Source organism: Ranitomeya variabilis, chromosome 7, assembly GCF_051348905.1.
Source record: "Ranitomeya variabilis isolate aRanVar5 chromosome 7, aRanVar5.hap1, whole genome shotgun sequence".
Taxonomy (NCBI): domain Eukaryota; kingdom Metazoa; phylum Chordata; class Amphibia; order Anura; family Dendrobatidae; genus Ranitomeya; species Ranitomeya variabilis.
The window spans coordinates 35,709,110-35,723,155 of NC_135238.1; positions in this window are offsets into that span (position 1 = coordinate 35,709,110).

The window sequence follows — 14,046 nt, forward strand, 5'->3', positions numbered from 1 at the left end:
GTTGAGCACAAAGCAACCCTCCCCAAAGACGGATGGTACCTTCAAGGAGCAGCATGATGTTTTCTCCAGGTGGAGCGAGGTATGGGGGCAGCATTGGTAATGCTGTGCACGTGTCCTCGGCGCTCTACACCGCGTGGCTGGAATTGAGGTGGCATGTCTATGCGGCGCTCAGCTGATGCTGGAATCGGAAGCACATCGCCAGCTCTGGACCCGGGATCGAGCAGGGGCCGAGAGATCAGTGGCCACCCCGGAGGTGGTTGCCAGGGGAGTGCATGAGCCGCTATACAATGCGCACGCGCCGGGGCGCTAAGCAGCTGGCAGGTGAAGGGTCAGCCAGGCTGGAGGTGCGCAAGCGTCGCAGTTCGTGCACTGGAAGTGGTTGCCGGTTGTGCGCTCAGGTATGATTTCACTGCGCAAGCGTCACGCTGGGTGACCGGCAGAGGCAGGATCAACTAGGTGATTGTGTCTATGGGCACCGGAAGTGGTGCAGGCACGATCAGCCAGGTAATAAGATTAACATGACCGGTGTGCACATACACCTGGCTACTGAGTGACAAGTAAAGGCATGATTAACCAGGTGATTCATTAAAAAAAAAAAAAGGGAGGAAGGGAGTCTATTTAAAGGACTCGGAAGTGCTGCCTTGTGTCACTAACAAGGTCAGGATCATGGTGACTGCTCTTGTTACGTGGTAGTCAGTAACATGGAGTTTTTCGCCAGAGCATTTAATGCCACAACAAGAGGTGCAGGAGAGGGGGTCTCAAGTGAGAAGAGCCAGATCTGCCATGGCAGAAGCCGTACGGACGGATCGCCATAGCAAGGAGGGGTCCCTGGTCTCATTGGGAGACACGGAGAAAACCAGTCAACCTCCGGATCTGGTACCCGTACTTTGAAAGCATCCGAGTGGTGAATGAACTTCCAGAAAGTCCAACACTCTAATGTCTGTTCTTTTCTCTCAATCACTCCCCTCTTTTCTTACATACATTGGGGGGTGGAGTATAGGAGGTCCCCAAAAAATATAAGGCAAAAGCTAAAAATAAGGAATGTCCCTTGTGTAAAAAGCCTTTAAAGACATCCTGGAGTAAAAGACTGTGCCAGGAGTGTATTAATAGGACAGTGGTGGAGGAAACTCCATCGTTTACAGAGAGCCTAAGATCTCTAATCCAGCCTGAAAGCGTTACAGACAGCCGACACAGATACCAGATCTTGAAACAGATCCAGCCCTTCAGTAGCATCCCAGAGGGATTCTTCGGAGTCAGAAGTGCACTCAGATACAGCTCATAGCTCAGAGGAGGAAGATACATTTCCAGCGGAGGCTATGGATAAGCTTATAAAAGCTGTTCGCTCTACCATGGGGCTGGTAGACGAGAAAGCAAAAAAGACAGCACAGGAACATATGTTCAGTGGTCTGCAAAAGAAAAAAGGAACAGCTACAGGAACTGGTTAAGAGGGAATGGCAAAAACAGGAGAAAAAGTCCCAGATAATCAACTCCCTAAAAAGAAGATATCCTTTTTAGGAGGAGGTGTCCCCATCGCGGGATAGAGCTCCAAAAATTGATGGGGCGATTTAAAAAATTGCCAGAAAATCATCCTTGCTATTCGAGGATTTAGGTTCTCTAAAAGAACCTCTAGCTAGAAAAACGGACAGTTGCCTAAAAACAGCATGGGAGGTCTCGACAGGGGCACTAAGGCCAGGTATCGTGGCCACGTGTGTGGCCAGGTATCGTGGCCACGTGTGTAGCCAGATCCCTTAAAATATGGATAGATAACCTGGAGGATCAGGTAGAACATAAAGTTCCCAGAGAGACTATCCTAGAGGCAATACCGGCCATGAGAGCAGCGGCGGTGTTTCTAGCTGAAGCATCAGCAGGCTAGGCTGGCAGCAAAGTCAGCTTTAGCCAACACAGGGTGCCGTGCGGTATGGCTTAAATGCTGGCCAGGAGATACGCAGGCAAAGATGAAACTTTGCTCTTTGCCATGTGAAGGGAACTTCCTGTTTGGACCGGCATTAGATGAGGTGTTGGAAAAGGCCGGTGACAAAGAAAAATTTCCCAAAACAGCCATTTCGGCGTTCCTTTCAGAGAGGCCGAAAATTCCGAAGACAGCAGTATAGGGACAGAGACAGGAGCAACTTTGACAAGCGATCCAGGGGAGGAAAAGGCTTCTATTTTATCAAGTCCCCGAGGGACACCAAGAAACCCTCACAGTGACGGTCCTCAGGTGGGAGGGAGGCTCTCACTTCCTTACAGCCTGGGAGAGGATCTCATCCAGCGCATGGATCAGACAAATTATAGGATCGGGCCTAAAAGTAAAATTCCACCACTGGCCTCCAAGAAGATACATGCAGACTCCAGTACAGGCCTCCCAAGAGAAACAAGACAGTCTGGAAGGGGAAGTAACATCACTCCTAGACAAACACGTCTCGGAAGAAGTTCCAACAGAGGAAAGGATGGAAAGTTTTTATTCCCCCCTTTTTCTCATTAAAAAATGGACAATTCTTGGAGGACAATAGTAAATTTAAAAGGCCTCAACAAATATCTAATTCCATCATTCAAAATGGAAACAATAAAATCAGCAGTGAAACTTCTATATCCTCAGTGTTACATGTCAGTCCTAGACCTAAAAGGTATGTGCACACATTGCGGACTGGTGTGCAGATTTTTCCGCACTGATTTTGATAAATCCGCAGGGCAAAAACACTGCGTTTTTCCTGTGGATTTACCGCGATTTTTGTGCGGATTCTACTGCGGTTTTACACCTGCGTTTTTTTAATATGGAGCAGGTGTAAAACCGCTGCGGAATCCACACAAAGAACTGACATGCTGCGGAAAATGAACAGCCGCGTTTCCGCGTGTTTTTTTCCGCAGCATGTGCACAGCGGTTTTTACTTTCCATAGGTTAACATGGTACTGTACACCGCATGGAAAACTGCTGCGGATCCGCAGCGTCAAAAACACGGATCCGCAGTAAAAACCGCAACGTGTGCACATGGCCAAAGGACGCTAATTACCACGTCCTAATCAGACAACAAGTTCCTCAGAGTGGCAGTTCAGATGGGGTCCCAGCTACGTCACTTTCAGTACAGGGCTCTGCCCTTTAGGATAGCAATAGCCCCACAGGTATTTACAAAACTGATTGCAGAGGTCACAGCACATCTCAGAGAAAGATACTCTGATAATACCCTAATTAGACGACTTCCTGATAGTGGGGAAAAACTCTTCTCAGGCCATGTGCACACGTTCAGTATTTTTCGCGTTTTTTTCGCGTTTTTTCGCTATAAAAACGCGAAAAAACGCTATCATATGCCTCCCATTATTTTCAGTGTATTCCGCATTTTTTGTGCAAATGTAGCCTTTTTTTCCGCGAAAAAATCGCATCGCGGAAAAAAAAGCAACATGTTCATTAAAATGCGGAATTGCAGGGGATTCCGCACACCTAGGGGTCCATTGATCTGCTTACTTCCCGCACGGGGCTGTGCCCACGATGCGGGAAGTAAGCAGATTATGTGCGGTTGGTACCCAGGGTGGAGGAGAGGAGACCCTCCTCCACGCACTGGGCACCATATAATTGGTAAAAAAATAAGAATTAAAATAAAAAATAGTCCTATACTCACCCTCTGATGGCCCCCGAAGTGTTCCCGCCTCTGTGCTGCACGCTGGCTTCGGTTCCTGTAGCTGGTGTGCGGTGAAGGACCTTGCCGAATGACGTCACTGTCCTGTGATTGGCCGAGACCGCTCACGTGACCGTGACGTCATGGAAGGCCCTGCGCGCACACATCAGCTATAGGAACGGACGCCGGTGAGGAGATCTGATGTCTGCGGGTGAGTATAAGCATTTTTTTTATTATTTTTAAACGTTCTATCTTTTACTATAGATGCTGCAAAAGCAGCATCTATAGTAACAAGTTGGTCACACTTGTCAAACGCTATGTTTGACAAGTGTGACCAACTTGTCAGTCAGTTTTCCAAGCGATGCTACAGATCGCTTGGAAAACTTTAGCATTCTGCAAGCTAATTACGCTTGCAGAATGCTAAAAAAACGCAAAAAAAACGCAAAAAAAAAAATGCGGATTTCTTGCAGAAAATTTCCGGTTTTCTTCAGGAAATTTCTGCAAGAAATCCGCAACGTGTGCACATACCCTCACTGTTAGGAGCAGGTCAGAATAGTGATGGACACTCTACAGACACTAGGATGGCAACTGAACCTCAAGAAATCCAAACTGGAGCCAGCAATGGTCCAGAATTTCCTGGGGATAACGGTAGACTTGGCGGCGCAGGAGTGTCGCATCCCAGAGTAAAAAAAAAAAGGAAAAAAAAATCAAACAAATGGTTATAACAACATTAAAAAAAACTAGAGATGACTTTAAGAAGAGCCATGTCGGTGTTAGGGTCTCTAACCTCTTGCATACTGGCAATAACATGGGCTCAGTTCCATGCAAGAGAACTGCAATAGTGTATACTGCAGAACGACCTGGAACTTCAGGGGCAGCTAGAGCAGAAGCTCATTCTCCCGCTCTCTACTCCAATCACTCAGATTGTGGTTACAGATAGTCATCTCCGAGAGGAGTTCCCTGGACATATACAGCCTCCAAAGTAATCACAACGGATGCCAGTCCATGGGGGCGGGGAGCTCACTCAGACACACTATGGGTTCAAGACCCCTGGGATAAAGAGGAAAAAAATCTATCCTCAAACGAGTTGGAACTCCTAGCAATCGAGAAAGCGCTGAGGAAGTTACTTCCACACTTAACAGGGCATCATGTGAGAGTCCTATCGGACAACCGAACAGCGGTCGCATACGTAAACCACCAGGAGGGCACCCGTTCTCTGTCATTGATGAACATAACCAAAAGACTCATGACTCTAGCCGAAAGGCATTTCCTCTCATTATTGACCCTGCATATCCGAGGTGTGGACAATATAAAGGCAGACTTTTTAAGCAGGAACCACTTAAGGCAAGGGGAATGGTCCCTAAAAAAGTCAATTTTTCATTGGATAGTACACATGTGGGGAAGACCCAGGGTAGACCTCTTTGCCTCAAAAGCCAACAAGAAAGTTCAGAAGTTCTGCTCCCTGAACCCAGCAGACAGGCCGTTGGCAGTAGACGCCTTCAGCATAGAATGAACGTCAGGACTCTGTATGCCTTCCCACTGATATGTCTAATCCCAGCAGTTCTGAAGATCAGGGAGGACAAGGCCAGGGTAATTGTAATAGCTCCCTTCTGGGCAAAAAGACCATGGTTTTACTGGCTGAGAGTGATGTCGGTGACGGACCCGTGGGTTCTCCCGGAAGAACAGGACCTTCTAACACAGGGTCCCTTCAACCACCCGCAGAACTCCGGGCTACATTTGACAGCCTGGCATTTGAACGGTCGTTACTAGAGAAAGAAGGGTTCTCAGCTGGTTTAATATCCACCTTGCTCAGTAGCAGGAAACCAGTAACGACCAAGATCTATGGGAGAATATGGAAGAAATTCCTGTCCAGCTCAGCGCCAATATGGGAAGGGGAGGTCCCGATAGTGGCAATACTGGAGTTCCTGCAAACGGGCTTAGATTTGGGATTAGCTGTTAGTACCCTCATTTCAGCTTTAGCAGCCTTATTCAACTGTGACCTGGCAAGAAATGGGTGGGTGGTGAGGTTTATCCGAGCCTGTAGTAGAGCTGACTCCATCCCCTACTCCTCCACCATGGGATCTAAATTTAGTGTTGACAGCTTTGACAGAAAGCCCCTTTGAGCCGTTAAATACAACTTCTGATAAAGTACTAACATTAAAAACAGCTTTGTTAGTGGCACTTACATCGGCCCGTAGGGTTGGGGATTTACATGCATTGTCAGATGAACCCCCTTACACACAAATTACGGACGATAGAGGTGTATTAAAATTAGATCCGGCATATCTCCCCAAAGTGGTAGCGAGATTCCATAGGGCTCAGGATATAACCCTACCTTCTTTCTGTCCCAATCCTAGCAACAAGAAAGAGGGGAGACTCCATTGCCTAGATGTCAGGAGATGTATCCTGCAGTATTTAGAGATGACAAAATCCTGGAGGAAGCAGAGGGCTTTATTTGTTTCATTCCAGGGGTCAAGGAAAGGCCTTAAAGCCTCAAAACAAACTATCGCTAGATGGGTGAGAGAGGCCATTATTCTAGCGTATAGTAGTGCAGGCAGGGTTGCTACCATCGACCAAATCTGTAAGGCGGCCACTTGGTCCTCTGTAAAACAACTGATGTGGAGAGAGGAGCCGCCCCTTATATCTTAAAGGTTTCCTGTCCTTGAAGGGCAGATCCCCTCTCGTGGTGCCGTCATGTCTCATGAAAAAGCACATTACCAGGTATGTAATACCCGTTTCCTACTCTTGAAGCCCTAAATTACCCCAATAGTGTGCTAACTAAGGTGCCCCCAAATCATGATACCCTTATAGTGACTTCCTCCAAATGCCTTTGAAGCTTACTGTGCCCCTTCCACCCCTCAATGTCACTGGCAAAGTATGGTGATGTCTCAACTATGGTCCCCATCATGGTTCTCTGGCCAAAGGAATGGGCTCCACCAAAAAAAAAAAAATTCTGTTTGGCTTTGTGCAGTGAGCGCCCTAAACCTTCAGTCTGGGACAGGGGGAGCAAAGTAGTGACATCACTTCTGTTCCACTGAGACGGCAGCTTTCTTCAATCATTGCTTTCAACTACATTGACATCCAGGATGTGAATACGAGACAGGGTCTTCTGGTTCTCTGCACAGAATAGTACGACCGATGGCAGATCCCCCTGCTTTGATGCAGGCTCCGGCGGTGAGCCCGCATCAAAGCCAGGACATGTCAGCTGTTTTGAACAGCTGACATGTGCCCGCAATAGCGGCAGGTGGAATCGCGATCCACCTGCCGTTATTAACTAGTTAAATGCCGCTGTCAAACACTGACGAAAGCATTTAACAAGCGCTTCTGGCCATCGGGATGGAAATGTGCGCACCGCTGACCCCATCACATGACCGGGGGTCATCGATGAGTTGGTATAATAACCAGAGGTCTCCTGCAGACCTCTATGGTTGTTGATGCCAGATTGCTGTGAGCGCCACCCTGTGGTCGGTGCTCATAGCAATGCTGTTATTCTACATCGGAGTGATCTGAGCATCGCCCCTATGTAGCAGAGCTGATCAGGCTATGCAAGCTTCTAACCTCCCATGGAGGCTATTGAAGCATGGCAAAAAGTAAAAAAAGCTTTTAAAAATATAAAACTTCTAATCACCCCCCTTTCAAAATAAAACCATAAAAAAATAAAACCTACACCTTTGGTATCGCCGCATTCAGAATTGCCCAATCGATTTAAAAAAAAAAAAAAAAAAATTAACCTGATTGCTAAATGGCGTAGCGATAAAAAATAAATCATCAAAAAAACACAAGAACTACATTTTTTTTTTCAGTCAAAAGATCATTTCTGCACCAAAAACAGTATCATTAAAACGACAGCTCGGCACGCAAAAAATAAGCTCTCACCCAGCCCGAGATCACAAAAAAATGGAGACTCTATGGGTCTCGGAGTTTAGCTTTTTTTTTTTTTTGCAAAGTTTGGATTTTTTTTTTCACCACTTAGATAAAAAATAACCTAGACATGTTTAGTGTCTCTGCACTCCTAATGACCTTATATAACAAACATGACCAAGACACATGATCATAATAAACTGTAGTATATTACCCATAATCATGTGTCTATTAGGACTAGTAGACCCATCATCATATATCACATATAGACACCATAAACAAAGCAATGATGCAACTGGTCACTTTTATATAGAAAAACTCAATATAATCTTTATTAATAATAATTTAAAAACATAACATCACATCAAACCAAATTTGGGACAAAGGGTGAAATTGGAGCACCTATACACACTGTGTGCTACATAGGTGACGGACATCCATACCCGGAATCAGAACCCACCACTAAATACCTGTAACTGTGTATATGGTCCAACAATGTGGACTTTAGCCAGCGTTCCTACTTCAATGATATTGATATACTAATCACCAGTTAATATGAGCTCCGACTGCTAGCACTACCATATACCACACACCCACCCAGAGTTACCACCAAGGGAACATATACATGCCGAAAAGATCAGCTAAAATCATTACCTCTGTAGTGGGGGTATCGCGGTGAGACTGAAATCCGGGCAGTGGCGTCTGCCCCAACGCGCGTTTCGGACCTTATCCTTTTTCAAGGGGCCTGGCTATACTACCTCGCATTGATCTTTAAATAGTATCTTTCCCGCGTGTAAGGTGACGCTGTCACCGGAAGTTGCGCGCCCAGCCCGGAAATGACGCACCACGTCGTCAAGGCAACCACAGTAAACAGCAGGCACCGGCGTCACAGGAAAGGAAGGTCATGTGACCGAACTACCCCGTAAAGATACCGATAAACCCGCAGTCACCATGGCACCCAGACGGCGAGCGCGTACAGAGCAGGGACCGCAACTACCTATACAAGATGGACATTGCCCAAAGATAATTCAACACTTAAAAATATAAATAAAACAGAAGGCATAACTAGGATCATGGGAAACAAATAGCTGGATACTGCACCTCCTATCAACGGCATACCGCTGCATGGAACTAACAGACCACTGGTATACATCTATTACATATAGAGGGTATCAGAGATTTTACCTGAAAGGCAGATAATTTATACAAATACATATTATATATCCCATTATAGACACATGTCAAGTAATTATAATAATCACATATGATATAACACTGCCAATCAACCAGTACCGCCATAATACGGACAAAGATATTAACCACCAATCACAGCTATAGTCCATTCTTCACTTGTAAAGATGTCAGTCTTCTCATGCAGCTTTATAAGCTTCTCAATATATTATATCAAGAAGTATTCCATGCCGATACGCCATTCCTAAAGATCCACAATGTCTCCACGATCACTTATGGCTAAGATAAATGTAAATATAAAAACAAGTTAAAAATGTACACACAGAATGGACAATGCCCCATAAAAAACAGAGCGATGATCAGAGAAACGGGGTGAAACTAAGGTTCTCATTAAGTCCAGCTGGATGGACTGTGCCCAATGTCCATATCCACCTGGACTCTAACTGAGCTAACTTCCTAAACATCCCACCACCGCGAATATTAGTGTTGAGCATATCAATGCCCCTTACCCGAAATTGACTACTGTCACAATTATGGAACCTACGGAAGTGTCGAGGGATTGTTTTTAGTAATGTCTCATCCTCTGCAGTAACAGCTGCCTCGATCCCTAACACGTGCTCCCGAATTCTGATGTTTAGCTGTCGGGTAGTCATACCCACGTAGATCATATTACATGGACAGATACCGTAATAAATTACGTTTTTGCTTGTACACGTAATATTTGTTTTAATAGTGAATTCCTTAGAGCCTTCCTGATTTTTAAAATTGTCCGTACGATCCATATTAGGACAGGCCACGCAATGGCCACATGGGGTACTACCATGACGTCTCTTGAATTGATCCAAGAAAGTGGTTGTTGGCTCACCCGTATAGTGGCTACGGACCAATCTATGCCTCAAATTTCTAGACCTTCTAGCTGTAATCAGCCCTATCCGGGATAAATCTAGAAATCACTGGGTCCGCCTTCAATATATGCCATGACCTATCAAGAATTTTCCTCATTTTCGGGAAGTGTGAGTGAAAATTGGTAATAAATCTTACATCACCATTTCTTTTGGGTTGTCGAATACCATATAGTAACTCATTTCTAGAGGAACCCTTAGCACGGTTATATGCTTTCTTAATCATGCGGTTGCTGAAGCCCCGCTCCTTCAGGCGTTGTTTAAGGTCTTCAGCCTGTTTATAAAAATCATCATCTGTGGAGCATAGCCTCCGCAACCGCAGGAATTGTCCGGTAGGGACCGACTGGATCATGTGTCCCGGATGAGAGGATGTTGCGTGCAACAACATATTAGTAGAGGTGGGCTTACGGAAAATGTCCGTCTGTATTTCACCCCTCCCATCTTTCTTAAGTGTAACATCAAGAAATTCTAAAGTTAAGGGGTCACACTTATAGGTGATAAAGATATTCTGGTCATTGTCATTTAGTGATCTCATAAAAGTATGTAGATCATCACATGATCCCTGCCAGATCAGAAGAATGTCGTCGATGTACCGGGTCCAAGAAAGGACCCGGCACATTGGCGACGACTGATCCGGCAGGGAGAGGTCTCTCTCCTACAGCCCCAGGAACAGGTTGGCGTACGCCGGGGCAAAGGAAGCCCCCATTGCTGTTCCCTGGAGCTGCAGGAAGAAAGACCCCTGAAACACAAAAAAATTATGTGTTAATGTGAACTGTAATAACTCAATGACCAAATCTCTAATATCACCTGGTAAGTTAGACATAGAGAGGAAAAACCTAACTGCACGGACCCCATCAACATGTCTGATACTGGTGTAGAGGGACTCCACGTCCCCCGTCACCAGTACCATATCTTTCTCTAAATGCAGACCATCAACCCGTCTTAACAGTTCCCCTGTGTCTTTCAAGAAAGATGGCAACCCCTCAACTAGCGGTTGGAGCTTGGAATCAATCCATCTATTTATATGTTCGAGATAATTTCCTCGCCCAGAGATAATGCGGCGACCCGGGGGTGTCCGCGCGTCCTTATGTAATTTAGGTAATAAATAAAAGGTGGGAACAATAGGATCTGGTACAATTAGGGCATCAGCCAACTCCTTTGTAATTGTTCCCATATCTTTAGCCCCACCGATAATGGTCCGTAATTGTGTAGAATAAGCCGACAAGGGGTTGAACGTGAGTTTTTTGTAGCATGTGGCATTGCCCAATTGGCGAAATGCCTCTTTTTCATATAAGGCCTTAGGCCATACTACCACGTTCCCCCCCTTGTCGGCCGGTTTAAAGACCACATCGGTGAGATTTTGAAGGACACGCAGACGCTCCCGTTCACCCCTAGTAAGATTATCATTATAGATGTAGCGTGGTATCTTACATAGTTCATTACTAACAATTTGTACAAACAGGTCCACATTCGGACATGTTGCCAGAGGGGGGAATTTTTTAGACTTAGGACGAATAGACACTGGGATCTTACCTCCCTCTGTCATATTATGTTCAACCGCCAATTCCTCCAATGCTTGCAATGCTACTTGTTCTTCTTCTGTAGGGAACAATTGTAACAGGTTGCCATCAAAAAAGTGATTCTTGAAAATTAACGAGCGAGCAAACAGATGCAGATCCTTAATTGCCAAAAACGCATCAAATGGTGCGGCTGGTGAAAATGAAAAGCCTTTTTCCAATAATGCTAGATCTACATCTGTAAACTCATGTGTGCTCAAATTAATTACCTTTTTTCCAAAACGAGTAGACACAGGGGAAAAGTCAGACCTCCTATACGGATGGAACGTATGTTCCCTTTGGTTTCGTCTTGTCTGTCCGGACCCAGATGCCCCAGACGTCTCTGAAGCGTCTGACATATCCCCAAGAGAGGACACTGAGGAGTATGACGGAATGCGCTTCATTTGTTGACCTTTTTGCGCTAATTTCCTCCACAGGTAGACATGATTCGTGTCATAATCCCGTCGATCCCGGTTTAATTTATTCAACTGGGTGGTCTGGATTTTTTTGACCACTCTTTCTAAGATCTTATCCGTTTGACCATGAAAAGTTTTTACTTTTTCCGTCAAATTGGTCACATTCAGTTCATCCTCCATAGTCTTAATTGATGTGTCCAGCTGGGTCATCAACACCCCATTATGTTCACACAATAATTGCATCAATGTTTTTGAGCACATGTTGCACGCCTCCTCCCATCTAGACACAAATCCAGGGTCCTCCACCGGAAAGGTAGGAATTACCCGCACACGTAATCCCCTCGGTATCATGTTTTTACTCAAATATTTCTCTAAAAATGTGCGGTTCCACCATAACGTAGTCCTTTTTATAATCATTTTTTGCAAAACCGATGCTTGTTCATCCCATCTCACATCACCGCTCTGCTGAATGCTGGACCCCTCTCCTAATGACCTGGAGAATCACAATGTCAGGTCAGTTTTAGCATTTAGTGAACCTAGCAAAAAAGCCAAACAAAAAACAAGCGTGGCATTGCACTTTTTTTTTTTTTGCAATTTCACCGCACTTAGAATCCCCCCTCGTTTTCTAGTACACAACATGGTAACATTTTTAAAAACTGCACCTCTCAACCCTTCAGGTGCTACACAGGAATTCATGCAAAGTGTAATTTTAATTTTTTTAATTTTTCCTCTAAAATGTTGCTTTAGCTCCATTTTTTTCACACTTCACAAGAAATAGCACAACAAAATGGAGCTGCACTTTGTTACCCAGTTTCTTCTGAGCATGCTGATACCCCACATGTGGTCAAAGTTCACAGGCCTCAGAGCAGGAGGAGCAATATTTGAAGTTTAGAACACAGGTCACATTTGCAGGCCCCTTAACAGGGCCGGACTGGCCATTTGGCAAATGCCAGAAGGGCCTGTGGTTGTGGGCCTCCTTGTCTGTACGTTGTTAAAAGAACCAGTGTTCTCAAGACACCAATACTGTTAAGTGTTGTGGAGGAGTTATCATTAGAAATATCGGTCTTGTAGTAAATCTTCCTTTACTCCATGCAGGGTAATATCAGTAATATATCCCATCTGGTTCTTGGGGATGGTGACAGCATGGGCCTGTGTGATTTCAAATGCCAGGTCTGAGTTTCAGCCCCAGTCCGTACCTGGCCCTTAATGTGCCTAAACAGCAGAAAACCCCTCACAAGTGACCCCATTTTGAATACTAGACCCCTCGAGGATTTCACGCTGTTAAGCGAGCATTTTGGTACTACACGGAACTTGAAAAATTTGATAACATTAGGTCATATTGAAAATTTTCATTCTCTTCACAAAAATGTTGCCTTAACCCCAAATTTTTCACTTTTGCAAGAGGCAACACCAAAAAGTGGACCCCATAGTATTACCCATTTTCTGATGAGCACAGTGATACCCCACCTGTAGTCAAAAAGTTCTGAGCTAGGACCGGAAGGAGCAATATTTCAATGTTGGAACACACATTTGACTATTTGGAATAGATCGTCATATTTGCAGAGCTCTTGGGGTTCAAGAACAGAAAACCCCCACAAGTGTATTTTTTTTGGTGAATTCTATCCTCTAATGTATTTATCTAGGGAGGTAGTGAGTAGTTTGATAATCACTATGTTGATGCATTACAAGTTTGAAAAATTAGTTTGAAAAATTACAATTGACATTTTTCCTTTTTTTTTTTTTTTTTTTGTATGTTCTGAGAAAAAAATCTTATTCCTCTAGTTTTTCAGTGTTCAGATATCTATACATCCAATATCTCACCTATGTGAGTACTGGGCACACAGATGGTGCACAATTCTGGTCTTCAGAGTAAAATTGATGGATTTCCAGGAACCGTTGAAAACTTCAGTGAAAGAATCATTACTCGCATGCTCCTAAAAACACATTTGCGGAATATAACACTTGGTCTTGCTAATAAAAACACTTGTCTTACAATCGCAAATATTGTAGCAAGAAAAAGTGTGAAAGGTAAAATGTTCAAAATATGGAGGAAAATGCAGCCAACTATGTGGCAAAATGGAGTTTGTTCTAAAGATGAAAGATCATCAGCGAGGCTGGAACGACAGGTTCATTTTCCAAAGAGACTAGTTCTACAACATCCATTTAGCTCCATCAATCCCTATTTAAGAGACTTGGTACCCCATAACAGGCTCCGGCCCGCCACGGTAGGAACCGCTATGTGCGCAAAACAATTACAGAATTCTAAAAGTATCGTCCGGTACAGGAGGTTCAGCAACGACCACTCAGTAAAGCCCCGAGTGTATAAGTAAAGAGCAGCCTCATTAGTAGAGATTCTCCAATAAAGTGATGATGCCAGTATAAATAATATATGAGTGATATAAATCAAAACAAGATTTGAGAAGCAAGACAGTCGTAAAAACAGTCAGAATGGTCAGAAATGTTTGCGAGTGATCAAGTCCTGGAATTGTCAGATGACCTGACTTCAAGAATT